The 26,229-nt window shown below is 40.7% G+C and overlaps 1 protein-coding gene across 4 annotated transcripts in view; it reads right to left on the minus strand.

Moving 5' to 3' along the window:
* The window catches only part of LOC104641782 (poly(rC)-binding protein 3), a 531,086-nt gene that overhangs the window by 178,145 nt on the left and 326,712 nt on the right, over positions 1–26,229 (minus strand). For all 4 annotated transcript variants that reach the window (XM_075744673.1, XM_075744669.1, XM_075744671.1 and 1 more), the window contains one exon: positions 6,674–6,774. The gene's annotated coding sequence lies outside the window, so the exon portion shown is untranslated. The remainder of the gene's footprint in view (positions 1–6,673; positions 6,775–26,229) is intronic.

A 26,229-nucleotide genomic window follows, 5' to 3' on the forward strand; every position in this document is an offset into this window, starting at 1 on the left:
ATTCAGGCTCCATCCATCCAGCACAAGTGGAAGGTCTCCGTCCCAAACCAGTGCAATCACCAAGCTGAGCAGCCTTACGACAGAGTCCTTTCTCTGCTTTTCATTCTGGGTATTTTGTCTCTTAGTTCTTCACAGCACAAGCTGGAATGGCAACACCCTTCCTGCACGTCCTTTTCCAGTATTACAGAAAAAAGCACAGGGAGAGTATTACTCACATGGATTTGAATGTCACTCTGTAAGAACTCCCACTGAATACTATAAGACAAAACTAAGATTAAACATTATTTACTGTGTTTAGGAGTGTCAGAATTCGGTTGGAATGAACAGCCATTTGACTGCTTCATATTCCAGGATGTGTTACTTCATCAACGTCTTGTCAAAGTCAAGAACCCACAATGACAAATGCATGTATAAATACAAACATTAAATAACTACGTTGAGAAATTCAATCTAAAACTAAAAATCACCTATCTAGGGAACAATCTGTCAAAAAGACTGAATTAATTTAAATTAATGGACAATGCAGTGGAAAGGTGGTCAGGATGCTGGGCGCTGTAGTGTCAGAGCCAGGAAGTCTGGTGGGATTACCCATCCCTCTCCTCGCTCAATTTGTGCGGCACCCAGGGGTGATGCACTTGACCTCCAGGAGGGGAGGATGATATTCAGCTGCTCCTGCTGTGCCTTCCCGCTGACGGATCTCAGCCTCAGAGAAAAAGAGCTCTATTGACAGCATCCAGAGGTGCCAGGAAGGGGAGGGAGGACTTTCTTGTAGGACAACAGTGACCTTTTGGCTAGGACTGAATACACTGAATAAGACTCCTACGGAAGTAAAAGGGCAAAGAAAAGGGAAGTTTATATTATAAACCAAATAGCATTGAAATGGAAATCTTCTCTTTTTTTAACCAGTTTATCTCCATATGGCAGAATAAAATAGTTCAACATAGTCATTATATTTACATATTTTCTTTTCCTTTTTTCCCCTCAATTCTCCAAGCCTGATGAAGTTGATAGGCCATGAGACAGATGCACTTTTATTGCAATATATAAATCTCAGCGAATAGCAGGAAAATGACAATCACTAGCAAAAAAAAAAAGAAAGAGAAAAAAAAATTAGGAAGACAATTTTCTTAGGATAATTAAATGGCTTGGTTCCTTCCTAATGAACTGTACTTCTGTCTTTTTGCTCATTTGTACCCTTGCAAGACAGGCAAAGAATGTGTCTGTATCTGCCTAATAAGTGTTGTTATCTTTTAACTGGTTATTAGTACTACAATACAAAAATAATATTCATGTCGAGCTACATAGGACTGCATTTTGCCAAACCTGCTCTTAAGCTGGACTGAGTCTACCTTATCATATCAGAATGGGGAAATCATAGATTGGAATTGGCACTCCTCCTTAAAAAGACACTAAACACTCGCTCTCTGCCCCAAATTCTTTGGGCTGTCAGGAATTTGCAGCCCTTTGCCAGAGCCCCAGGAGGAGCTGCTGGAGGCAGGGTGTCACAGACATACACCATCGCCCCAGGGATCCCAGCTGCAGCGACATCGATTTCTTCTATTTTTAATTTTGTGGGTGATGCTGTGCCAGCCTGTTCTGCAGCCAAAGGGCCGAGACAGTCACGCTGACCCTACAGACCCTCCCAGGCCGGGCTCCTGCGCTTACTACCAGGGCTGCTGCTGGGCATCCACGATGCTGGGGGAACCCAAATCTCGAACGCTCATCTCCCTCTGCGTGCTGGAGAGCAGGAGGGGACCAGCATCCTGCCTGTGCACTGTAGGGAGCAGAGACCACTCCCTTCACTTACGGGAATGAGGACAGAAGTTCACAGTGATCCTGCCTACCTTTAGGCACTTAACCAAAGCTCTTAATTCAGGAGAACAGTTGCCTTCGGCTGACAACGGAGAGAAACAGACAGCTCTGAAGGCAGATTCAGACCTCAAATGGACCAGTGTCCCTCAAGGTCTTGGCCCACCAGTACTCCTTCTCTGTGTTAACCGGGAGAAAAACCTGTGGTGATGGTATGTCCCAACCTAGGGACCTCAGTCATATGCCAGAAGTTAGACAGATGTGGGTCTGTGGGATCTTTGAGGAGCAAGGGAGGCTGTGAGGACGAGAGCGGTGCTTACGGCACCTGACAGCCCAGCAGGACCTGCCGGCTCACCTCCTCCCATCACCCTGAGCACCCCTGCAAAGGCTCACCCGTACTGCGGCTCAGGCTGTTGCGCTCGCCCCGAGCAGCTGGTACGGGGAGCGCTTGATCCCCCGCACTCAGGTGCTACCTGGCCACAGCAGAAAAGCTGTCCTGAGTCAGGCCTGGGGCCACCCGTCTGGGAGGAAGGCAGAGCTGCAAAGAGCTTCCCGCTGCCGCAGGGGGAAGGTGCTGCCTGTGGGTTCAGCATCGAGCATGAGCGACAAAGACAGGTAATACCTGCTCCGGCACGAAGTCTCCGAGGGGAAAGGTAACCCTGAATACAATTTTAACACACCTGAGCTGGGGTGAATTTCTGCCTTTTGGCATTTCTTGCCTGATTAGAGGCTTCCTAAAACTGACTTTCTCATCAGCTGTCCCCTCCACCGTACCCCCAACCAGGTGACTGTGAGCCTTCATTTTTATTCGTGCACTCACCTGCAAAAATCTGAATTAGCAAAGACAGGTGTCACAGGTGCTTAGCATCTCCTGTGGCCAAGATCTTTATTTGTTATACCTGTCAGCCCAGTCAATGAGTGCTCTATCACACTGTGGGCAAGCATATTCCTTCCTGCCAACGTCAAAAGCGTATCTATCTGTTCAGCAAGGCTTTACACCGAGCAACTGCCATGCTGTAGGGAGAGAAGATTGTGATCGGCACCATTTGTCTACATAATTGCACTTGTTACTGGACAATTGTTGGGTCAGAGGCTAATGTTTTTTATTTATGGTCTTTCCACATTCATCTGAATTTTCCTGTGCCTTTTTCCATAACAAAGGTTGCGATACCATTTGGCTTCATACTGCAGAAAGTACACTAGAAATCTGAGAAAAAAACATCTGAAAGTGAATCCATTACACTCGATTGAACAGAATTTTACATTAAGGAGCTGGAGAGGTGCATTTCTAGGAAAAAAGAAAGACCTCGTACATTTTTAGCTTCTTTTTTCTTCATATTGTGTAACCTCTATTTCTAGGAAAATATACGGAATTCTGCTAATGGTATACATGGAATTACATATATGGAAGATGAAGATCTATATATTTTTGAGGTTAGCTTTTGATTAGCCCTTTATTAACAATATTACCAAGCAGAACTCAAATATACTAGCCTGGATGCTACCTTGTCTTTAAAAACTGAATAATAAAAAAAAAAAGCATAGTATTTTGCCTTTTTGTTATGCTTTTAAATAAAGAAATCAACACCTAAGTGTAGCACACTTGTTGCCTTAGGCAAGCCACTGTAACACCTCAAGGGTTTCCAAATAACCATGCAAAGTAGAGCTTCTTGCTTCATTTCCATTGTCCTGCAGGCAGCGTGGATAGAAATTATTGCATCATTTTAAAATACAAGAATAGATTTTGCTCAAACTATTTTTTAACTAGATGCATTTTTTTCAGATTAAATATATATTTTTACTTAAAAGTAGGATCATTTAAAATTAAACATGAAATTTTAACAATGTACTGCCATACTTTCTAAATTTCCTAAGTTGATTTACATTGAATAACGTGCACTATTCAAGTATTACATATCTGTTGGTAAAGATTTGCTGACCATTAAACCACTGAGCTGTGAGAGTTTGAGTGACTGGAGAAAATGGTCTCTAATGAAGTGTTCAGTCCAAGTTTGATAGCTGTAGCTTCCTCTGCAGGTGCAGAGAAGGTATTTCTTCACTTTATTTAGGTTAGCTAAATCTAGTTCATGCAAAGCTATCTCTTGAGAGCTGATAAAGGCAGAAAAATCTTACTTTCTACTGTAGGTAAAAGCTCCATGGCAGAGGCTGAAATCTGCTAATTCTAAAATCTTGCAGGACACAGTAAGCAGAAAGAAACACACAGATCTGTTTACTCAGTACAAAGAATGGTTAATTTGACTAATACATCAGCTTAATATAAGTAATAAATAAATGAACATGTAGTAAATGTGAAATGTCATTCATTGGTTTCTAAGAGAACAAAAAGCAAAAATCAGGAATCTGAATCAATATATCAGGAGGTTTTATATAATTCCCTAAATGCAACTTAATATAGCTCCACCTTTACAAACAGAAGTACCTAATGTAAACAAAGTAGCAGTCAAAATAATCTGGTGTATGATATTCTCACAACAGTGGAACAGGACTGATACAGTGAACAAGGACTTTTCTCCCATAACCATTTTGACCACAGTCAACAATACTGTAAGCAAGGAGAATATGATGTAAAAGGAAATTATCCACTCTTATTTGGGTATTTACATACTTCCCAGTTTAGATTATCAAACAAGTGAGGTCACGCCCCTTATTATTTACTGTTACACTGTGGCAGAAAACCAAAATACTTTAATGATACCAATTGAGAGGAACCAACCCTTTTCCAGGAAACTAATTAAAAAATAAACACATACCAGAAAGACAGAGTGGTGATTTCAATTACATTCCTTGCTTGCTTTTTCCCATGGTAAGGCCATCAAATCTGCTCTCAGCTTCTTTTAAAAAAGCCAAAGCAGACTGAGCTCTTCGAATGTTTAGCAGACACTTTCTTCAATGTAGTAAGGATTCCTGTGGCCCTCTTCCAACCCTCTCTGTTTATTTCAACACCCTTTCTTAAAGCAGGGGCACCAAAACGCAGCCTTCTTGTGTACAGAATCACCTCCCTCAAATTTCTTAGAAATATTCAGTGACAAAAGGTGATAATATCCTAAAATTTCATTACCTATCATATACTGGATGATCAAATACAATTGCCAAAGCTGAACCAGCCTGTAACCAGGTACCAAGTTTCATAAAATCCATCAGATGCACTGAAGTGTATTCCAACAAGAAGAAAATAAGATATTTACAGTAGCTATATGAAACCACAAAAAAAAAAAAAAAAAAGATGAAGAATTGTGGTAGTGATATGAGAATCTTCATTGCTATTTTGGTGGACCAGTGTCTGGAAATATTTATATTTTATATACGTGTGTGTGTGTGTATAAAGATCCCTCACTTAGGAAGCTTGGATGGCTAGGTGCCATTGTTTAGAAATAACTTTGTGTTTTAAAATGTAGTTTCTTACAAACATTATTCCTTATGAACAGGAAAACTTTAAGAAGTTCTGAAGTTCTACTTCAACAAGTCCTGAACAGAAAAGAGCTTTCTTTTCTGTTCATCTTACTAAATAGTAAGGATCCTCTTTCTCACCCTTTTTATGCAAGTTGTCTTTTTTCTCTCTGCTTTTCCTGATCCTACCAGCCCTTCTAACAGTCTTTCCTCTAACTGTAGAGGCTATCCTCAGATACTATTATTTCCAGCAGTTTCCAAAATCTTCCAGCTTCCTTTCCCTAAGTCCAGTAAGGACTTCCAAATTGTTAAGTACTTTTATTTTTACCTTTCTATAAAATCTCCGCTATTTTTGAGAGATTCTGTCATTGCATTTGTCTCAGAGTTTTCACCTTGGGCTTCACTCAGATTGAGAGGAGTAACAACTTGTAGGTTACTTTTTAAAAAGCTTTAAGAACTTTGAAAAGGGTTTTTCTCTTGTTCCTTTAGAATTGAGGCTAAGAATCAGACAAGTTCCTTTTCCCATTTCTCAGTATAGCCACAACAGAGTACAGGAAATCTAACAATAATGGGAGAAGAATAAAGTCCGAAGACACTTTTCAAGGGTCAAGTTCCTCATTTTACATCAGTTTACTTTTGGGGTAGTATGGTATGATGAATCATGCCTGCACAGGCACGAGAAGGTTTAAGGACAAAGGTCTACATTTTGGGTAATGCAGGGGAATTCGAGAAAAACAATGCAGAGTTGGTAGGAGAAAGTGAGTCGGGTATTGCTGCCATCTAGATAATAAGCCTAGTTATGGAAACAAGTTGTATTAAAAGGTTATTCTTGTATAATCTTTTGTACTAGGTGGACCGCACTGTGTAACGTACTGGTTTAGATGCAGTGTTAGCAAACTCCTGACATAGTACAAGTCTGAGACTAAGCAGCTCAACCTTTCAAAGAGCAGGACACGCAAAAGGGAGCACAGGAGACTAAATGGGCAAAAGAGTCATATGACCACAGTTTTTGTATCCATGTGAATCCTGGAAAACTATAAGGTCCCATTTACTACAATGAGTAACCTCTGGAGGCTCCCAAGAAGAACAGCCCAACTGCAAATGGATAGGCATTTCCAGACTCACATGCCACACAATTCTAGTGATAGAAAAAAGGCTTTAACCATTTAACCTTTTACCAGGGAAAAGCCCCCAAGCATCCAGAGATATGACTACAGTCCCAATGGCATTATAAGTTAGAATAATCAGGTGATCCAGTACTTCATCTTAATTATATCTGTAGTATTGATAGGTTTCATTCTAGCTGGGAAAGATGAAGATCACTTTCATACGATTCAGTTTGCACTCATATTCACTTGGCCTAGAAAACGCATATGGTAGTCCATATAATAAATACAAGGATAAAATACAAGTCAGGAATACAGGGAGAAAACAAAACTGAGAATGAAGAACTTACTTGTCAGAAGACCAGTGATATTTAAAAAACTGCTGTCGTTGGTCAGTTTTTGCAGTCACTTTGCAGTCTCAAAGAAGAAATCTAAAGGTGTTGAATATGCTCTGAAAAGAAGAATAATCAAGGACTTAGCAATTATATCACCTATCAAATATTAAACCAAAACTTGTCCAGAATAACTTGTTTTCCCATTTTATGGGGTTATTAATTAATAAAATATTTTTTTTATTCCACCACTAAATCTCTGCAGAGAGTTTATGGGCTTCTACTGGTTGAACTGCTCAGATCAGGCTTCCCGGAGTGTACTGGGAATCAAAACAATGAAAAGAGTAATTATTTAATTTATTCTCTTGCATACTTACATTTCTAAGCTGTTCCAGTTGTGAGAGAACCATGAAAATGAAAGAGGCCTGGCTCCTTTCTGGCTTAATAAATCAATATGGTGGAGTAAATTACTTTCCAAAACAGGCACATAAAATCATGTCCCTAAGTGTCTTTCAAACAATTAACTAGAGTTCCTTGGCCAACTGTTGGACTAGCTCATGTATTTGGCCTCCTTATTTGTGATCTAACAGCTGAGGATATCCCTTTGTACTCACAATGTTATTCTGCATTTCAAGACTAGCTTTGTAATTTCCAATGGTCCTTAAAAGACAGGACAGTTGACTGAGTCAAGGAGCCATCTCAGCTCTCCAAATGGAAATGAAACAGAGAATGGGAGATGACCAGCATTTCCATCAGTGCAGATTGTGGGGGAAGGAGGCAGAGGAGTTGGGAATGAAGGGGTGAAGTTGAGCCTGAGAAAAAGAAAGTGTGGAGGAAAAGTGTTTCTAGTGTTGTCTTTGTTTCTCACCACCCTACCATATTTTTAATTGGCCTTAAATTAATTTTCCCCAACTTGAATCTGTTTTTTTGCCCATGATGGTAATTGGTGAGTTATCTCCTTGTCTTTATCTCAACCCATGAGATTTTCTATCTTATTTTCTCCCTTGTCCTGTTGAGAAGGGGAAGTAAGAGAGCAGCGAGATGGGTGCCTGGCTGCTGGCCAAGGTCAACCCACCACAGCTATAAAATAATGTTTCCATAGCTGACGTCTCCCAGACCAGCAGGGCTGAGACTGGAATGCAAAAAAGAACATACAAAGAAAACTCTGCCTATAATGCATGGGAATAAAAAGAATTAGTAAGGAACAGAACTTCTTAGAGAAAACTGTGTTAACAGGATATCTTCAAAAATCCCTAGCTTCTGTACTGTAGTGCAGCCACAAATTTGAAAGCACGATCTTATGTTAACAAGCAAAAAGTCAAATGACTTATACTCCATGAAAGGAGAGTGCTGAAAGACCTCATTTAAAAAAGACCTCTGCTTGTGATGTGATACTGAAATCTTTTTGGCCCATTAAAATTTTTTTTTACAATGATCATTGATATACAACATAGCAAGTGTTTTAAAGTCAGAAATGAGACTGATCGACTTGCAGTAATAAATTTATACTGTCAGCACTTCTTTTAGAAACAACTATTTTAAATTCTTTCACAGCTAGGTTTTAACAATCTTGAGGTGATTTATTTAATTCCAGATTTCATTAAGCTCCAAAACTCCATCTTAGCAACCATTATGATAGTAATGACACATTTCGGCTATGAAAAAAAATTGAAGGGCTATGCATCTCTGTCTGATGTTGAAGACTATCGGATGAAATCTTCATCGAGTGAGTACAGCAAAGGATTATGCATTCATTTGGATTCCTTTGGTTTACTTTGGTGGCAAAATTAGCAAAAATGGCTTAGAAAAAACTCATTGAATGAACTCTTTTCTGAATGACTTTCTTGTTAGAATTAATGCTCTGTTAAAATAATCAACAACCCACTGAAAAGCTGGGGTCCATGGGAGACATTTGCACTGCCTCACATACTTGTGAGAAATCTCTGGTATATAACAAAACCTAGAACAATATAAAATGGCCAGTAGAACCGAGTAAATATTAAATTCTACTAAAAATCATCTTGTTTACAGCCTAAAACACTCCTGTAATTTAGCTGTGCTTTCATAGCTAAATAACTAACGTCTCATGCCTGTACCCTGGGAAATCTATAAACACAGTGAAATTAACTGTGGGTTGGGAAAGAGAACTTGGAAACAGCTTTATGAAAATGCCACCTAAATCCTCATCAACTGTCAAAAAAGAAAATGGTATATTAGGAAACATTAGGAAAAGAACAGAAAACAAATGAAGAAAACACGATGATGCTGCCAGAAAAATCCATGGCCCACCTAACATTTTGAATATTGAATATGATTCCAGTCATCTCATCTCAAAAACGACAGGGTAGAAATAGAAGGATTAAGAAAAGGGTGACAGAATGATCAAAGGTATGTAATGGCTTGTGTACTAAGAGGGAAAATAAAGCTTTAGGATTTTCATATTGGAAGAGGGACAACTGACGGAAAGGACTGTGACAGAGCACCAAAAAATCATGAACAGTACTGAGAAAGTGAATAAAGAATGCTTTTTCACTGTTTTTCATAGGCCAGGAAGCAGTCCCAATAAAACAAGCAGTTAGCAAGTTTAAAACATGAAACCCAAGAATGCTTTCCACAAAGATCATAATTAAATGGTGGAACTCATTGCCACAGGATGTGGTGGATGCCACATACATGTGTGGACTTCAAAAAGCAATTCACTGCGGTTATAAAAGAAACATCCACCAGTCTGTATTTTACACAAAGATGCACAATATAAGCCTTCAGCTTAAGAAGCACTACAGAGTGCTGCTGGATCACACCAAGGGAAGTTATCCTTTAGTCTGATTTAAATACAGCTGTCACAATGTCCTCATTCATTTTGCTCTTTTATTGCATTCTTGGTGATCTCTGGCAACATGCAGATGTTAGAAAGCGTACTGTGTGCAAGGAAGTTTTAGAGGGCAGAAAATTCCTAGTTTCCCTTATCCCCCTGCGCAACTTCACATCCTAGGGTAATTAGAGTAAGTGAAGGATTTATTTTGAGGGACATTACAAGTCTATTCATAGTTTTGAAAATAAAAAATGAATATAATGATAATTACAATTCCATACAGCCATGTGATAATCTTTTAGTGTTTTGGCACCTCACATAAATGAGTAGATAAGAATTGCTATACTAGGTCAGTCAGAAGATCCATCTATCTAAGCCAGTATCCCATCTATAACAGTTGTCAAAATACAAAGTTAGCTTTGGCTAGCATGACAGATTTGGCTTTCAGGATATTATACACTTCAGAAAGCCATGCAAACCTTTTTTGTCCTGAACAGACACTGAGTAAACACTATGAAAGAAACAGTTTTGGAGGAAAATCATCCTCAGGCCCAAGTCCTGGTTCACATCCCAGCTATTGGGAGCACACCAAGATATGTCCCATCCCCTCTAGTTTTCACTGAAAGATAATATAGGTGGATAGCAGGAGGGAATAGCAGTATCAACCAATGTTCAGTGATCTGGGCAACCAAGACTCTGGGCACACGTGCCCCACAGCTTAAGTTCTACCTGCATGACCAGAGATCTAGTCAGCCAAAGCCGGTCAGAACATTTTCATTGTACTGCTATAAAAGCATTTTTGGAACAAAGCCTTTTATGTCATGGGGAGCATCAGCCTTCCTGTGGTGGAACTGGCAAAACCTTCACTTGTAGCATGACAGTGAGCAAGGTAAAGTCTATTATGAAACTGCAGCAGATGAAAACAATTCAGGCATCCTTCCTTATTCACTAAAAATACTCCTATTTTATCACCACAATAAATGGAAAGTGACAATTCCAAATATGCTTTATCTATGCATTAGTCTGGAAAATCTCTCTCTATTCCTCCCTTATGAGAGACAGACTACTGGAATTGCATCCCACCTTCCCTGGGACAGGCCCAACAGCCAGAAAGAATGCATGATATGGAGGATTTTCTATCCTCTCTCCACTTGGCTGAATACAGTGACTAAAGGGATAGGGGACAATGGCAACAAGTTCCTGAGTGGCATGGCAGGCATGTCTCCTCTGTGACTACCCCACCTTCCTAGGTGCCCTTGCATAATAAGTATAAGGCTCTGCAAGTGGAACCAAACGATAATGAGGACGATGTATCATCTAGCTTGGACATGTCACCAAAGTTAAGTCAGTCTATGCCCTGTGTCAAAACTGCTTCCATAAAGAAAAAAAAAGATGGGTTATTGTCATAGGAGACTCTCTCCTGAGAGGAACAGAAGGCCCAATATGCAGACTGGACTCACTTTTTAGGGAAGTCTGCTGCCTCCCTGAGGCTTGGGTTAAAGATCTGAAAAGAAAGCTTCCTACCCTGGTAACGTGCTCAGATTATTATCCATTATTAATTTTTCAGGAAGGCAGTGATGAAGTTGCAACAAGAAGTCTGAGGGCAATCAAGAGAGTCTTCAGGGGTTTGGGATGACTGGTTAAGGGATCAGGAACACAAGTAGTGTTCTCCTCTATCCTTCCAGTTGCAGGGAATGATGAGGGAAGAGATAGGAAGAGACAGCAGATCAATACCTGGCTCTGAGGCTGGTGTCACCAGCAAAATTTTGGGGTTTTTTGATCACGGGTTGATCTACATGACACCAGGCCTGCTGGCGACAGATGGGTACACCCGTCTCAAAGAGGAACAGGAATCTTTGCACAGGAATTAACAGGGATCATTGAAGGAGCTTTAGACTAGATTTGAAGGGGGAAAGGGATAAAACCAGGCTCACTAGAGACAAGCCTGGGGGTGGCACACCAATATTTGAGGAGTGGTGTGCTGGTGAGGTCCTTCGGTCTGCTGTCTCAGGGGAGGAAGGGGATGGAGAGCCATGCAGCAACAAAGATGCAAGGGTTATTGATGTGTTAGAAACCACAGAAGCACCTGAGAATGGTCATTCTTGCTCCAAAAAGGTGGAGAGATCAATAGCCCAACTGAAGTGCATCTACACCAACGCATGCAGCATGGGCAACAAACAGGAGGAGCTGGAAGCCATTGTACAGTGGGAAAACAATGATATAGTTGCCATCATGGAAACATGGTAGGATGACTCGCACAACTGGAGTGCTGCAATGGATGGCTATAAACTCCTCAGAAGGGATAGGCAAGGAAGGAGAGGTGGTGATATAGCCCTGAATGTCAGGGAGTGTTTTGACTGTCTAGAGCTTGATGATGGTGATGATAGGGTTGAATGTGTATGGGTAAGAATCAGGCACAAGGCCAACAAGGCAGATATCATGGTGGGATGCTGTTATAGACCACCCAACCAGGACGAAGAGGCAGACAAAATATTCTATAAGCAGCTGGGAAAAGTTTCACAGTCCCCAGCCCTTATTCTCATGGGGGACTTCAACTTACCAGATGTCTGCTGGAAATACAATACAGCAGAGAGGAAACAGTCCAGGAGGTTACTGGAGTGTGTGGGAGCTAACTTCCTGACACAGCTGGTGAGAGGCCCAACAAGGGAAGATGCCCTGCTGGACCTGTTGTTTGTAAACAGAGAAGAACTTGTGGGTGATGTGATGATTGGAGGCCGTGTTGGGCACAGCAATCATGCAATGATAGAGTTTTTGATTCTTGGAGAAGTAAGGAGGGAGGTCAGCAGAACTGCTACTTTGGACTTCCAGAGGGCAGACTTTGGCCTATTTAGGAGCCTGGTTGACAGAGTCAACTTGGGAGACGGTCCTGAAGGGCAAAGGAGTCAGGAAGGTTGGACATTCTTCAGGAAGGAACTTTTAAAGGTGCAGGAGGAGGCCATCCCCATGTGCTGAAAGACGAGCCAGCGGGGAAGAAGAGACTGTGCCTCAAAAACTGTGTTCAGTTTTGGGCCCCTCACTACAAGAAAGACATTGAGGTTCTGCAGCATGTCCAAAGAAGGGCAACAAAGCTGGCAAAGGGTCTAGAGAGCAAGTCTTATGAGGAGCGGCTGAGGGAACAGGGGTTGTTTAGTCTGGAGAAAAGAAGGCTGGGGAGACCTTATCACTTTGACTAGGCCAAAGAGACATTGCAGAAAAAGCTATTTCTATCTACCCACATTGGAACAGTGATTACTCTTGAAATTCATATTCTATACAGGGAAATGATAACCATTCAAAACTGATGGGAAAATGTAGTTTACACTCAAATAAGTGTGTCTGCATAACTTTCTGTAACAGTGTACCTAAATTCACTTGAAATCATTATTCTGGCCAAGCCAAAAGACTTCCTTAGGCAGGCATATACCTACCTCAATGCCTGTCCACTCAATAAAGCGTACCATTCAGGATAACCCCACACATCACAAGAAGCAAGCTGCCATGAGCTGCCATGAGATGTTGCTGTATTTATGCTGATATTTCAGTTAGCAGAATTGTCTTGGTCTAGGGAATGGTATCCAAGTCCCTGCCTGGCTGACAAATCCCCCAGTAAAAATCTGTGGGTTTGATTGTTGTTTTTTTTTGTTTGGTTTTTTTGTTGTTGTTGTTTGATTGTTTTTGTTGGTTTTTTTGTTGTTGTTGTTTGTTTTTGTTTTTTTCTGGGGGATAGGAAACAAAAAACCCCTTTCCAGGCCAATTTTACTACCCTGCCATGAGGTGGGACTGCTGGTGTGGCTGAAGCCCAGCCCGAAGAATGCTTTGCTTGTGGACCACAGTACACCCATATTTCTCAGTCAGTTAGGAAAGAACTCTTGCTGTGGGTGTCACCACAATAGACCACACTGGCTCAATCACTTCTGTAGCAGTTTACTGCTTCATCTCCCAGACCCCACCTTAACAATTAAACTTTGCAGTTATAGAAAAGACCCTAAGTCAACAGGAACCCCTGGAGAGAAAACAAAGCAGCTCAAGGGCACTTGCAAACTACAGCTTAGTCTACTGGACATGCTAGTCCCTCTCCATGTTAGTCTCACCCACCCGCCTACACTTAATCTTGGCAAAAAAAAAAAGCAGCTTTTTTTTGTAGTTTGTACTGGGCCTACAAATGATACGAACTACAGTATGCCTATAGGGCTTCCCCACTGGTATGAGAATGGACATTATACCTTCTGCTGGGCCAGCAGCACTGCAATAATCACACCTGAGATGACATTGGTGTGCCAACAGCTTCTTGCATAGCCCTGGCCTTATTTTTCGATCGAAAATGGCAACATAAGAGTAATCAAAGAAATAATGAAATTAATAGGAATAAGTTAAAAGGTCAAAAAAGTATTCAGTTTTCTGATAGCTTAATTCTTTGCATTGGATGTAGATGTCAAGGTGTTGGCAGTGGGGATGCAGCAGGGGTGGCCTCTGCGGGGAGCCAAGGTGGTGGTTCCTCTGGGAAAACATATTTAAGAAGGGGCAGAAAATGCCATACAGGCAGAAGCAGAGGGAAAAACAGATGAATGAGAACAACAGAAGGTGTATCAAGGTCAGAGAAGGTGGAGGTGCTCCAGGCACTGGAGCAGATATCCCGTGGCCCGTGGAGGAGGCCACGCCAGAGCAGGCAGATATTTCCTGAAGGGCTGCGACCCATGGGAGAGAGCTCAGACTGGAGCAGGGGAGGAGAGTGAAAGGGAAGGAGCCAGGGAGAAACCGCTTTGTACTGACCATAACCCTCATCACTCCTATACCACTGTGAGGGGGAGAGGAGTTGGGTGTGAAGGAATGAAATTGCGCCTAGGAAAGGAGGAAGGAAAAGTGTTGGTTTAATGTTTGTCTTCTTGTTTCTCACTCTGAATCTATTTTAATTGGCAGTCAATTAAATTAATTTTGCCCAAGTTGAGCCTATTTTGCCTGTAACAGTAACTGGCAAGCAATCTCCTTGTCTTTATCTTGACTCATGAGCTTTTTCATTCCATTTTGTCCCTCTGTCCTTCTGAGGAGGTGGACTGAGAGAGCAGCTGGGTGGGTGCCTAGCCACTGGCCAAGGTCCACCCACCACATCCTTGGAGCAGGCAACAAGTTTATGCTACTTTACTTTCAGTGACAGTGTCCATACTGGGTTTGTTGCACCTCAGTTATATACATGAATTCCATACCTTCAGTTAACTTAATCTGAACTGCTCTAAGCAACCCTTATAGAGACAAGGAACGATTCTGTTCTCAGGGAGCATGAGGATGCAACTCTAGTTTCCTACTACATCCATTGTAGCTGTAGTACATCCATTTGTAAGTACATTATCCAATCCTATTTCCCACTTGCAAATTGTTAACGAGCAGATTTCTGCCAATGCATTTGTTAATTATGCACTGAATTATTTGGACAAAACGTTTTTAGTGTGGATTGTTTGTCAGCTGTTTGCTATTGGCTATGCATTGTTAATAATTGTTTTGACTTCTGCCTTATGTGCCTTATGGTGCAAGAAGAATGACATTGTTCATGAATGGCCACCTCAGTAACAATAAAGTTTCTGCTTACTGAACAGGTGAAAACAACTTTTGAAAAAGACACAGGTGAATAAGGAATGACTGAATAACAAACAGCACATAGCTACCTTGTTAGTTTGCACCTGGATATTGTTTTTTACATGCGAGTACAAAATATCCAGCAAAGCAAAGTGCTTCATCACACATATAAGTAAATATTTCTCAGTTAAATATTTCTTCATTAAAGGAATCGAAATGTCATCAAACCAAATAGCTGTTTGGATCTAACAGATGTTTTTGTCAAATGTTATAGCAGTAGTTAATCAGTTTAATCTATAAGAAAACAAGTTTGCTGTGACCAACATGTAATTTGTAATGCAAAGGTTGCCATATCACTGAATGAGTTTTGAGTCCAAGAGCTATGGGGGCAACCAATTAGAATTACTATATTTGCTGCAGGTTTGGAGAACCACCTGGAATGATTTCATTTGCTTTAAGCTTGGTCAACCCAAGCGCACTCTTTTTTTTTTCTGATTTTCCTTAAAACCTCTGTGCCACCTGAAAATATCACATCTGATAGGGTCAGTGCTTTTTCTTTGCCCTTCCAATACCACACACACAACATTTTTTAAGTCCCAAAGGCCTCTGACATTGCATTACAATGGATCAGCCACCTCTAATGTGCTGAGAAGGAAGAAAAGCAGACTCCCCAAGAGAGGGGAAGCAGATAATCTGCCCTGAGGCTTCCCTATTGTTATTTCATTTAGAGAGACAGGCAATACCACAGTATCTATGAGAAGAGAGGAAAAGATTTAAAGTCCTCCCAGCTGTCTCCTCCTTAATTCAATACTGATTGTTCAGTTGGTCCCAACTGTCCATAAAACACTAAGATTTTTCATGGCTGCCATGCTAGAGAAATCTTCTGCCTGCTTGTGATGTGCTGTTCTTTTACTTTGAGCAACACTCCAAAATCAGTAAGCACATGAGTAATCATAGGCAGGAGACACCTTGTCCAGGAGCAAGCTATTTTTTTATTGATGATTATCCTGGTGTGTCAGGAAGCAAGATTCATGCTTAAACTTTTCTAATTGCCTGAGCTTAATTTTGTAAGGACATGTACCACACAAAAATATATGTGAAGAACATTTCACAGTTTGGTAAGCATTGCTTTGGGGAGGATGGACAAAAAAAGACTGGTGGTGAGCACAGTATCCTTGTTTAACAAGCTTGGACTGACAGCTGGGGAAAACTGTGCAGGTAATAAAGAACAAGGATTGTTTCACTGACACACTCTGTAGGAGATAACCTCTCCTCTATGCAGTAGACACTGATCGGTCGTGGTTAGGAAAAGGGAATCTCTGAGAGACTGTGCCTAGTTAATACACCATCTCAACATAGAAAATACTAGCATGTTTATTGTGCTATATTGCTCAGTAGATATATTAAGTACTTCCAGAGTTATCATTCTCTTCCGCAGTAAGTTTCAAAATCCTCTTCTAGTTGAGAAGTGGTATTACGTAGACCACACAAGGAGGCTGAGCCACTTGCCTCAGGCCTTGCAACGGTAGTAGTAGAACTAGAAATAAAATTCATGTCAGATATCCTAGATCCTAAGCAAGTTTCATCACTGCAGACAGACTCACACAGATGACACATCTTTACCAGGTAAGGGCACAGAAATGACATAACTTGCCCCATGTCACATAGGTGAGGCTTTCTTAACCTTCATGGTATTGCATTATCTGCTAAACTGTTCTGCCTCTGGAATTAGTTAAGGCTAATGAAATGGTGATGCTATCAGAAGACAACTGAGAATAAAAGTCTCACTGTGAATTGCTGAAGGTTATTGCTTACATCACAAAAATGACAACCATTAAAGTACCACTCTCCAGCAAAGAGAAACCGAACAATCACAACACAAACATAACAATTTGCACAGAGAACTAACTGTTCTAACAGTTAACTAGGAAGAAAAATTGTTAACATAGTATCAAATTAATTAACTATTTTTATCCCAGGACTACAATAAATGGATACATACCATATTATAAGAATCCGTGAGCACAATCCCATCTCACTTATATGTGAAATCAATGGCCTTACATTAGAAAAGAATCTTATTCAGGGACATCCTTGAAACAATTCACATGATTAAGATGAACAAGATTTCACTTAATATGGTCATCTGACATCCCTTATGCATATCACACATTACCAATTATACTGTTACGTTATCCTTACTCAGTGCTGCAATACTTAAAATGTCATTTCATCCATTCAAGCATCAGTATTGATCTCTGGCTACAATAAGTATTTCTAGTTAAACAGCGTGAAAAATCCTAACTTTTCGGCTATGGTTTTAGTTAAATAACTCAGCTGAAAACTACAAGAATAATTCTTATTTAATTTCTTCATTCTACATATGAGAATGATTGGCAGCAGTCTACTTCATTCAAACAGTGATGTCCCATAGTTTTCCAACAAGATATAAATGGAAACAAATAATTTTGATCAATCTACAGCTTATCCACACAGTAAATAGCATATTGCAATCAGTAAGCAAATCTGTAAGGGTATAGTTTATAGCAGCAGGTCATTTGCTTGTACTGCAATTTACATTTCAGTTGTTTTCTCATATCAGCTTAACAATTTTACCTGCTATGTTTCCCAGAATATTGTGGTGTATCCTATTGTCGTAGGTAATCTGGCCGTGTGGGAGCACAGTGATGTTTCCATAATTTAACTTGCATGCAGAAGTCCACCTTACCCTTCCTTATGCCAAAAGGAAAGCCATGGCTGTTTCCATTGCTTACAGATCATGTCCTCCTTATGCAAAGATCAGTGGGTCCTGTACTGGGTTTGTGTGGCAAGGTTTTGGTAGTGGGGGTGGGGTGGGGCTACAGGGGTGGCTTCTGTGAGAAGCTGCTAGAAGCTTCTCCAGTGTCTGACAGAGCCAATGCCAGCCGGCTCCAAGACAGACCTGCTGCTGGCCAAGACCAAGCCCATCAGCGCCTCTGTGATAACATATTTAAGAAGGAAAAAAAAACAAGTTAGGGAGAGCTTTTGCAGCCAGAGAGAGGAGGGAGAAGATGTAAGAAACTCTGCAGACACCAAGGTTAGTGCAGAAGGAGGGGCAGGAGGTGCTCCAGGCACTAGAGCAGAGATCCCCCTGCAACCTGTGGTGAAGACCATGGTGAAGCAGTCTGTCCACCTGCAGCCCATAGAGGAAGGATGAGGGGGTGTAGAGATTCCACCTGCAGCCTGTGGAGGACCCCACACCAGAGCAGGTAGAGGCACCTGAAGGAGTCTGTGACCCCATGGGAAGCCCGTGCTGGAGCAAGCTCCTGGCAGGACCTGTGGATCTGTGGAGAGAGGAGCCCATGCTAGAGCAGGTTTGCTGACAGGACTTGTGACCCCGTGGGGGACCCACACTGGAGCAGTTTGCTCCTGAAGGTCTGCACCCCATGGGAGAGACCCATGCTGGAGAAGTTTGTGAAGGACTGTCTCCCGTGAGAGGGACTCCATGTTGGAGCAGGGGAAGGATGAGAGGAGTCCTCCCCCTGAGGAGGAAGAAGCAGCAGAAACAACGTGTGATGAACCGACCGTAATCCCCATTCTCCGTCCCCCTGTGGCACTGGAGGGGGGCGGAGGTTGAAGCCAGGAGTGACGTTGACCCCAGGAAGATGGGAGGGGTGGGGGGAGGTGTTTTAAGATTTGATTTTATTTCTCACTCCTCTACTCTGTTTGACTTTGTAATAAATTAGATGAATTTTCTCTCTAAGTTCAGTTGGTTTTGCTCGTGATGATAATTAGTGAGTAATCTCTCCCTGTCCTTACCTCGACCCACAAGCATTTCGTTATACTTTTTCTCCCCTGTCTAGTGAAGGAGGGGAGTGATAGAGTGGCTCTGGTGGGCACGTGGCCCCCAGCCAGGATCAACCCACCACAGTCCTCTTTGATCACTAAGTGTGATCTCCCACAGAATCTGTGATGCAGAATCCCACTTGGTTCGTAAGTCCCCAACTGCAAGCCCAAACTACTCCCTTCCCACCTTTATCCCACCTTTCAACAGTGGAGCTGTTTGGTGTTAGTGTGCAAAAATGGGATTCCTCTTAGAAATTATGCTTCCCTCGCATTCCATGGCTGTCTCTATGTCCTCTAAAGATAGACAAAAAAGAAAAGCTGCTAGACAGGAAAATGGCTCTATAGAAGGAAAGGAGGTCAGAGATGGGGAACTGTGGAATTACTGCTAGCCAACTTTTGACATCCAGCTCCAGGGTGCATTTGTCTATAAGATAAGGAAGCACAGTCTAGTTCATCAGTCAGATCATTACCAAAAATACTGAATAGTTGGGGAAATTGAAAGGTTGCATACTGGAAAGGGCTCAGTTGATGATTTCAAGGCCAGGCACTCCTGGGAAAATCTGCAAGATAAGAAGGGGTTCAGAAAGTCTAAAAATTGTCTTGGGGGCTGAGCCAAGGGGTTTGCAGTATAGGTAACTGGTGGGTCAGGGGCTGAAGGACAACCCAACCCTCAGTGCAGATACTGGACAGTGGCCTGCCTAAAGCACAAGAGCCAGGAAACACCATGCCTTGGTGCAGCGTAAACCCACTGGTGCTCTCTGCTGCTGTCCTTCAGGAGAGCAGTGTGCTACTCTGACACAACATATGCTGATGCAGGCAGAAGGTTAAGCCCATAGATCAAATATTTCTTTGTCCCCTTAGCTCTGCAGTGTGCATAAACTGAAGCTAGTAGGACCCTGCTTATGTCCAGAAGGCACGGTAATGGTTTACCTGCGCTTTATTCCACTTTTCAAGGAGGCACAATGAGGCCTAAGGGAAATCTGACCCTTTCTGCACCAATCTGCCACAATTAAACCTGACATCTTTGTACTTACAGCTGCAATAGCATCACAGTCTATGGATTGAGACAGATGCTGAATTTTTTTATGTGTACCCATTGCAGTAAAAGTGAAAACTCTTCAGAAGCATAAAATTTCTTTGAATCACTACAGTATTTATAATGAAAAGAGAAGTAAGTCACTATAAATATTTAAGTGTCTTAAGTAAAGATTAATTAAGAACTAGGCAGGAAGCTGCCTTTTCTTTTTAAGAAATAAATTTTTAATTGCAAAGTATATTTTAGTAACAAATTGGTGCTTAATGGAGATATAAAAGGAGAAATCTGAAGGTCAGGGATAATGATCAGATACCTGCATATGCATCTACACATAGAACACTGTGCTATACTTGAGCAAATATTGAAAAAACTATTAAAAGGTATTCATTTGAATAAAATGCTTAGTTCTAGTTTTTACCATCTTTTTGTTTGCATGAATTCATGCTCATAGGCAAGAGTGTCCCTTAGAAGAATATAAATTGCAAATACTTACTTCTAAAAATTTTTCTGTGGCCTACATGCCATTGATTAGAAAAGTAAGGAATAAACAGAAAGATGCCACTTGGAAGAGATGAAAACATCTAATTTTAACTACATGGAAGAAACCACATCTATGGAGCATGAACATAAGCAAAGAGCTTCGGTTTTCCAGTAATCAGGTGATAAATAACATTGTTAGCCATCTGAAGATAGATGCAGGCATTCCATGTGAGATGCCATGGCCTATTTTAAGATGTTCTCTACCTGTTTGAAAAGAAAGGTAATTCCTCTCTGGTCTTTTAAGATAAAGAGAAACCAGAAAGGCACCGCAATTTCAATTATTCTCAGCTACCTGGAAAAAATGGCTTTGGAATGCATGAGCAGGGCGCATTTTGGTTTTGTTTTAGCATGGTGCATTGGTTTGTTTTGTTGACTCACACTTCCACTGTTGAGTGAGCTTATTTTACTTATTTGTGCAACTGCACATGTAGAGCTTTACATCCAAGTTAGGATATATATGTGAACCATCCAGGTACTAAGCTGAAGAAGTAGCATTTTATAGACATCATGCATCAAATGAAAGTGAATTCCTGCAATATTAGTTGCATAAAGGCAATTCTGAAGTGTAGTTTTATAATTGGATGATCAGAACTGAAAGAAAAAAATCAAACTGCAAGAAGAATCTTACCTGAACTGAAACCTAGCTCTTGATACAAAAACCATGAATCAGGCTGAAACCACGCAGTCTCCCTTCATATGAGTGTGGCCTCCTAGCATACATAGAAAAATTCTCTTTCCTGTAGTCTTGCTTGCCCTTTGCACATTCAGGACTAAGAACATAGGAACGATAAAAATAAAGGGCCAGAGAAAACATCATAGACTTTCCCTCAGTTATTCTCTTGGTGGGATGTTTAACAAAAAGGAGTCTTCTTATTTTTTTCTGTTCTTTTTGAATTTCCCAGATGCAACTTTCCAAACTCATCTCAGGCTATCTGCAGTAGGAGATTGCTATGATTTCTGGGTACTGATCTGCCACCCCCTGCCATCCCCAACACCCTCCCAGTACTTTGTTCTATGTTTACGGTGGAGCTTTGTGTGCTTTCCTCCTAGCCACTTGCTGGCAAGCTGAAACTGAGAAATGAACACGAGCAAGGGTGAGTGGCTTTGCTTTTGGCAGCTTTTCAGACTCTCACTTGAAATGGAAATGTTTTATTATTTTGTCTTGGAAATGAAGTTCCTAACCAGAAACATAGCAACAGCAGAGAGTATATCTTCTTTCTTTGATATTAGCATAGCAAATACCACTACAGTTAGTATGAACTGTTAGCCTCATGCACTGCAGTTGTATCATCTTCTCTTTTTCTGATGCTCCAGCACTGGTACTTCTTATGCTAATAACAGAGCATTAGGAATATCCTCTATGTCCTACTGTCCCATGGCAGAGGCAGGAACCAACCTCCTTCTCTGCAGACATAAAAAATTCCTGGTGAACCCTAAAGCAGAGAGTACTGAAGTGATAGATTGAAGTGAGATAGTCAAAAATAGAAAAAGCAGGAAGTTAAATACAAGAGATTTTGAACTGCATGGTCAAGACATACCTGAACACCCTGGGTCCCATCCTCAGTTAGTATAAATAACCTTAAAACCATTAATCTCAGAGCTACATTAGTTCTCCCCTTGCTAGTGATGTAGCACAAGTCAAAAAGAATCCAGTGCTGGGGTCCCACCTTGCTAGGCTTTGATGGTTTGTATATTTTACAAAAAAAGTTGAGAAAAAACCCATGAGGGGTTACTAGCATTTTATAAGCTGTCCACTTACGGAACCTGAGCAACACAAGTGGCACGTAGCCTAGGAGATGCTCTGCTCTGCCTTTCCACAGAGTGGCCTGTACAGGTTGGTAGGACAATCTGGGGTAGCCTCCACAGCATCTCCCCAGTTGTACACACGCTGTGGATCAAATGATGCCTTCAGCCTCCCCATTATTTACTGAAGCAGCTTTCTGAACACCAAGGGACACTCTTCCCTGAGGAAAGTATAAAATCTTCTAAACATTTCTAAGCTTTCAAAAGAAATGTGGGAGAAAATAAGAATAGTTTTTCAATAATTTTGAGCACTGATTGAGGTATAGGCTATGTTCTCAAATGTTTCTTCAGAGGTAATGAGCTTTCCTTTAAAAACTGTCAATTTAAAATGTTCATGCTTTGTGATAAGGACTATCACTGTCTAAAAATTTGCTTATGTACAACATAGGCCATAGTCTTGGTTGCACTAATGAGAAACAAATCCAAGTGAATTTGACATCATCTGTAAGATGGGGCTCTATCTTACTTTACTAATAAATTTACTCCATTCATTCAAATATAATTTTTCTCTCATAACAAACATTTGAAGAAGCCATGATGCTCCTTGCTTTCCTCAGTATTTTGTAGGTGTAAGGTTTTGATACAGATTACATTTTAGGGATGCTTAATACAAAGAATATTCATTAATACGAATGGCACTGATCACTGGATTGAGATATTTATTGATTATAGTAAGAGTTTAACCTGTTTAGTTTTGCCAGATTTACAAGATCAAGAAAGAATGATCAGAAACGCCTCTTATACCAAGCTAGATTCGGAAATAAGCACCACTGCTGGCAAATAAAACTACAGCACCCTTTAGCAGTATTCACAGAGGTTTCTTTGGTTGCCTAATATAGTGATTTGATACCAACACAACTCCCTTTATTTCAAAACAGCTATAAATGCTGGGCTTACCTCTCCACTGATGAACACATTTTCTACCGAGGATTCCCTGCTGAAGCCCATAATTGCGTGGTACCATACCAGTCTAGCTGAGTGCAGAATCAGGACCCGCACATCTTTTGACCTCCAGAGCCATGATCCTCCACTTGTCCACGCAACTCCTAGTAACTAACTAACGTTTCCAGGGATTTCAACTAATGATCAAATCTGGCTGACAGAAATCAAAATACGGAAGTTCTTTTCGATACACCTGTATTTTGTCTACAGCACAAATGAAACAAGCACGTCCCTTATCATTGACCTTTTTCTATCATTTGGGCAATGAATGTGTTGAAGCATTGCTGTAAACAGGGTGGGAATACTCCTGCTGTGCATCAAGAGTAAAACAGATAAGACAAGACACTAAAAAAAGATGCTTTCTTGCTGAAACAGACCAAATCACAGCATGGAACTTTATTGCAGAATCTGACAGCAAAGCACTAATTTGCTTCTTTGAATGATGCAGATTCAATCAATAAATCTCCAGCTATCAGAGTAAATCCTGCAGGAAGATAAACAAAATCAGAAAATCAGAATTCACTCTTCTTTCCACAGAACATTTGAAACACTTAACTTTTTCTCTGCTGTACCTTGTTTCTAAGGTATTGAGTCCATACAAAAACCAGGCTTTATTTTTGTCGTATATCAAAGTTCCCATGGTCCCATTCCTTAAAAAAATACTTTAATAAAAAGTCAAATCAAAAAGATAATAAAGCTCCAGTGAACCAGTGAACTATTTCTGCACACCTTTGATTCTTCCAGGTACTTCAGTATGTGCGTTGCTCAGTAAGGTCAAGTCAAAGCTGAATACATTTGTTAAAAACTATGGCAAATCAGGGATTACCTATATCCTGTATCCACAGTCCTACTCACACTGTGGGTTGTGTAGCATACATTTTCTGAGGTCCCTTATTTTAGTGAAAGAGAAATGCAGCAATAGTCTACTATCTGGAACTTTGACATTTGTTCGTCAACTGAAGGTGGCTTTAAAACCAAAGGTTGTTATATAATTATAAATTAAAAAAAAGAACAGTGGTGGCAAGAGCTTCTAGGTTGTCTTTCTTCTGAGATTGAACTCAGGTCTCATTTTTGGCTTGTTTACCAACATGGTCATTTCCTTTATTTGCTCCCTGTTTTGAATTTTTCTATTGTCATGACATACTTACAGATGGTTATAGAGAAGGAGGACAGAGAAGAAAAGCTTCTGGCAGGGTTGTGGCCAGAGCAAATAGTGTAAATACCTGGGAAGACGTGGCTAGTATTTAGGATACTTGGCATAATAACCATGAGGGAAGTAGAGTGCAGCAGAAAGATCTACACTTTTACTGAAGGGCTCCGGTTTCCCATAATTTTATTTCTTGATGCACAAGACAGAGGCTGACTGAAATTTGGACTGACAGGGAAATTTCATGTCTTGTACATCCTTGCATGGATGAGAACAGCAGGAAGAGAAGATGAGATTTTGAGTCTTCTCTACTTTCTATCTGAGAAATTAAGATCTTTATGAAGTAAAGAGAAGAAGGGAAAGAAAGGATGGAAGGAATAGGCTTTAAGGAAGGAGTCAAAGGTGACAGAAGTGTTTTGAGGATGAGGTTCAATCAAAGCTAAAACAAAACATGACTGGGCAAGAGCACAGCAGAACGGAAGGGAGAGACAACACTTTGCAGAAAGAAATGTGATCCCAGTAATAGTTTCAGGCCAATACCCATAGATTAGGGGTAATTGTACTTAAACCAAGATCCCTAATCCACAAGATTGTATGATTATCGTTAATACAATAAAAGTAATGTGGCTACAAATAAAGTATAATATGCACTAAGGAAACTAATTAGAGCAAATAGGGTTGGCAATTTCAAAGCAGATATTTGCCATCTTAATTCACATAGGTTTATCTACCTCTTAAAGGTTATGCTTAAGTTTACTTCAGCTCTTGGAACATCAGGACTCTAAGATAAACAAAAGAAGGAAAGCTATTTTATAACTGGGAACCCTTCTGGATGCAAAACTCTTACAATGTTTATTTGCTTTAGACAAGATTCATATTCAGGAGCAATAAGGCTTGCATCTGGATGACCCTTTTTTGTTCAAGAGAAGATGCCATTGCTCCATTTTAACTCCTGTCCTCCCCTTCTGCCCAGAGAAAGGGTAAGGCCTCTGCAAAGGCGTATCAAGGGAAAACTGACATGTCCTCATAGAACAGGCAGTACCTTCAATGTTAAGGGGATAGATGTCATGATGAGAAGGAACAGAATAAAGAGTAAAAAACTTAATTTGAAACATGTCATTATATCCTGCCAGTGAGAAAAAGCGTATGCCTTTCACTACTAAGGAAAGACTCAGCTGCATTTTCTGAAGCTCTTACTCAGTGGAGCACTTTTTGAATTACTAGCTGTGGTTGTTAAGCTGTAAAGTACATCAGTTCGGACAGAAAGAAATTCATCTATGTAATGCACCTGCAAAGTTAGAAATGATTAAGTAATAGGTATGAGTTTAAAAAGAAACACTTTTATTTCTGATGGCATCACCTCAACCACAAACTACTAAATCCCAATTTTTCAAAGAAAAATATTTTCAAGACTTCACATTCTATTAGTCCCAACGATATCTTAAAGCAATTTATTTAGAGAAGGAGCACCTGAATTCACCTAAAGTTTTTAATGGAGCAGACAATGGAATGCTTGAAGGAATGAAAATCCTTTTATATACCCACTTGTTGAATATTCAGACACACACCTTTGTGCCTTCTCCAGCCCTCTGCTTCATACTTAAGATGAACTTCACGCAAGTACATACAGTTACCCAATTATCCTCCTTCAAATCCCTTCTCAAAATTCTTATTTTCCACGATGCCTATAAACACAGAATACAGAAAAGGAGATGGAAAGGACCACAGGAGGTCATTTCTCCATCTGCCCAAGCCAGAATCAAATTATTCCTGAAGACTGCTGCAGTCTCCACAGCGACAGAAGGTCTGCCAGTATCAAAGTGATCTATACCAGTACTTTCTGAATACTTGCTTCTTGTCCTTCACACCTTTCCTTTAAGGAAGGAGTAAAGGATTATGTC

The sequence above is a fragment of the Balearica regulorum genome, chromosome 2 (assembly GCF_011004875.1).
Source record: "Balearica regulorum gibbericeps isolate bBalReg1 chromosome 2, bBalReg1.pri, whole genome shotgun sequence".
Classification (NCBI taxonomy): domain Eukaryota; kingdom Metazoa; phylum Chordata; class Aves; order Gruiformes; family Gruidae; genus Balearica; species Balearica regulorum.